A 4047-nucleotide genomic window follows, 5' to 3' on the forward strand; every position below is an offset into this window, starting at 1 on the left:
CACATATTTCCATAATTGAGATGGTCAAAACTTTTTCGTAATCATTGAACACCAGGTAGAGAGACTCTTGGAACACATTGGTTTACTCCAAGATGAGCGTGACCATATGGCCCACACAGGATCGTTCGGCACGGAATCCTCTGTGCTGCCATAGGAGAGTTTCGTCAATCTTCTCTTGTAGGGTAATGTGGGGTAAAATGCCATTTTTCAAACTTTCATCGATTTCAATGATAAATAGCCTCATTTGCTAGGCATTCAAAGTGGTAACAGCAACTTAAAAATATTTGATTGATTCTACAACAGAAATATTCACGAAAGTAAGGACTGTTCATTAAAGAAAGTGGGCACCTGTTTTTCAATAGAAAATATGTATTTTCGAACAAATTCATAAGTTTATTTTTTATAAATGACAATCAACATACATGTGGCCAAATTCACGTGAGTTTGAACATTTACTTCGATTTTCGGAAGAACGCTCGGACTTTCCTCTTGATACCTCCCATTAGATTCTGCACAACTTTCTCCGTAACTTTTCGTTGTGCCGCAGGCCAAATTTTTTTGAATCAATCAACAGAGCTTGCTTCTCTTCCATCTTTCTTAAGATGCCGCTTAATTATTGTCCAGTATCTTTCCACAGGACGCTGTTCAGAGAAGTTTTGTGGATTTTGCCATTTTTCGACAAAATCGACTTTTTCCGTCTTGAGCATCTCTAGTGTAGAAGAAGCATAATAAGCGGATGCCAGATCCGCCTAAAACAAAAGAGGATCCGTACGTTTTCGGTAGATAAGTAGAAGTGACCAATTTTCATTGGGAAATCAAAAGATTTTGCGTGGATTTATCTACCTGGCTTCTAGAGGGGTGTTTTATGCGAATATATCTTGACACCATTCACTTAAAGTAATGAATCACATACAGGAATGGATTTTTGAGTTCAGCCATTTGGGGTATGTTGCCATTTTGGACTTTGTTCCCCTACCTGGCTAAGGATCACTTTGCTGCAGAGAACTATGAGCATGAGCATAGATGACCGCACAATTCGTAGTTGCTACTCCGTGATTGACCAGAGCAATCGAAATTGCACAAGGAACCAATGAATAGGGCTTGGGACTAGCTTACTATTCTCAATGTACACAGGTCGAGAGCTCTCAACTTTAATAAGGTCAATAACGGCGCCGGCCACGTCCTTACGGTCATCGAGGATGGGAGGGAATGTTAGTAAGACAAACGTTGTTATAAAGACCGCGAATCGCTGCATCTCCACGTTTGTCTCAGGAAGGATTTTTTTTTTGTTAGTAGGGTAAGGTACATTGTCAGTCCGGGAGTCACCTATGGTTGGTGATATGATTTGACAATGGATCAATATACACAAACCGCCGTTAACAACCGACCACTTTTCGACGCAAGAACTAGCCAAAAAGAAAATTCTATCGCGCGTCTCCACTCCACTAGGGAGCAGAAACCTTTAGTCTATTCCACACAGAAATACACTGAACGCGACTCACTTGTCGGCGCCCGGATTTTTTTCTCGACCGGCGAACCCGAAGTAACATTTTTCACTCTTTTGTGTAAATGCAAAAAATGAAAGAAAATATTTATTATCAACTAAAAGTGTATTGGAAACTAGCGCCGACGGGAAGCGAAAAATTCGGAACCGACTCGAACCACGGCGCGCGTACACTCGTCCCGTCGTCGGAGCCCCGCAGAGAGAAGAGGAAAAAAAATCGCAAAAATCTAGCAAAGCGAGCGCGCGAAACTTTGCTGCTGCCGAACTACCGCACACTACTGACTACTGACTGCTGCAGAGAACTATGAGAACGATAAACAGTAACATGGTGTCCCTCCAATTGTCACATACACAGGGATGCCACATATACAGATTTTTCTGTAATCATGCAGATTTTCTTGCAGCTTTTCATACAGAATTCTGTATACCAATATATACAGATTTTTAGAAATGATACAGATTATACAGATTTTTCAGAAACTTACAGAATTTCAAACAGATTTTTCGCGAAATATTACAGATTTCATACAGATTTTTGACAAAAAATGGTGATACAGATAATAAAGATTTTTGAAAGGCAAAATACAGATTTAAATGTGGCAACACTGCACATACAGTCTGGTCACCATTTTCGGGTACCTTTACTAAGACGCCTTGCATCCTGTCGGCCGGAAATGTCCACAGTTTTTCAGTTTTGTTGCAGAAGTTCTGCGTAAACTACGGGGTCAGCTTTGAGCATTTCAGCTGATATGCGATAGACCCTCGGAACTATTTTCGATTTCATGCTACGGATGGCTGTTTCTATCTCCCGCAATGATGGAGCAAAGTTTGCTGCAAAAGTTTCCCAAAATGTAACTGTATTTTCTTAAAACTGCTGCCCTACTTCAAATCCCCATTATAATGTGAGATCATCACAATCATCCAAGTTGTCCGTAAATATATTTTCATCAACAATGCGAAGATATTGAGATATATTCGTATAAATTTATGAGCGATTAAATCTCAATGGAGCATAGAGGTACACTGCAATGCATTGTAAGTCCTCAGTAAAATAACATTGGAAGAAAAATGTATACTGTTTCCCATATATTAGAATAACTCCACAATGAATGCATACTTATATCGTTATGAAAATTGGAGTAAAAGTAGTAATCAAGTTGTAGAATCGGGGAAAAATTTCAAATATGGTACTCCTGTATAAAAGAACTTCATGAAATATGAGTAAAAAAAGTCCATTTATAAATGCAAACGTTACTCAACTGGACCTCTATCATAAATCGATTTTCTTCGGTACTGCGTAGTCTTAAAATTAGTCTATTGTTCTACTTAGGATATACTTCCATACATAGAATGAAAGAGAAATTACACTCTTCAAAAAAAAGATAAATCACATATTGGATGACGATGGGTATTGTCGGCAGGTTTGTTCTCTTCGTCATGAGGGATTATTGTCGGCCAAATTTCCTGAAACTTGGACGTATAATTCAGCTTGGTTGGGAAAGATTAGAGGTCAACTCTGAGTTCAACAGATTAAAAAAAAAAAACCATGACGAAGAGAACAAAACTGCCGAAAATATACAATTTCCCCTATATCTCTTGAAATTATATCTTCTGATATAATATTCAACTTTGTAGATAATGAAAAAAGTTTGATTTGATCACATAAGCAATAAATACTGCCACTATAAGGGGTCGTCCATAAATGAAGTAGCATTGTTTGACGATTTTTGATACCCCTCCCCCTCGTAGCCTATTTTACCATACCTTTATGGACCTTTTATGAGCGTCCCTTAAGGGACCTTTTATTCCAAACCAAATGTCCAACACACTGTAACTCTATAATATTTTTTCAGGTTCATGCTCATTTTGATCACGGATTCGAGACGAAGCAGAGAGAATTGATCGCAATCAACAATTATTTATATCTAATAGGTACATGTTATTTTTGAAAATTAATAACGTTCAATCATTCGTTGAAATAATGAAATTGTTAAAAAAAATGTGATCAATCGTCATACATTCAAAAAACCAAAAGTGAAAGTAGGGGCTTATTGAAGGGGGCGTAATTAGCAAAAATTTGACTGCCCCGAGTGAGGATCGAACTCACGACCTTAAGATTATGAGACTTACGCGCTGCCTACTGCGCCATCGAGGCCGATGGCGTTAAGTCCACAATGCTATTTTTTCAACCAAAGCCGGCGACATGAGGTGCTCTTCTACCTACTTATAACGATGTGTTGTGTAGAACGATGAAGAACGAAAGCAACAAAATTGATAACCACCACCCGTACGGTGTGCTTAGTTGAACAAAAACAGACAGGCAGAGATTTTTTACTGAGGTGAACTACGCACACGGGACAACGATAGTAAAAATATACATAGAAAGAGGGATGTGAAGAAAATGTGTGTTTTCGCTACCTAGATGGGACATCCTTCCAAAACGATATGATTAGTCTTTATGAAATTCATATTTATTCATCCGAAGTGATACGGCTGATATGTACGTACTCGAGTACGAATAGGGTATGTACGTGCCTAACTCT

General features: G+C 38.6%; 1 non-coding gene across 1 annotated transcript; it reads right to left on the reverse strand.

Annotated features, from left to right (window-relative positions):
- Nucleotides 1-3586: 3586 nt before the first annotated feature.
- On the reverse strand, nt 3587-3659 carry Trnam-cau (transfer RNA methionine (anticodon CAU)). The gene has a single exon. It is a non-coding gene; the product is annotated as a tRNA-Met (tRNA).
- Nucleotides 3660-4047: the final 388 nt, after the last annotated feature.

The sequence above is a fragment of the Aedes albopictus genome, chromosome 2, assembly GCF_035046485.1.
Source record: "Aedes albopictus strain Foshan chromosome 2, AalbF5, whole genome shotgun sequence".
NCBI classification, from domain to species: Eukaryota; Metazoa; Arthropoda; class Insecta; order Diptera; family Culicidae; genus Aedes; species Aedes albopictus.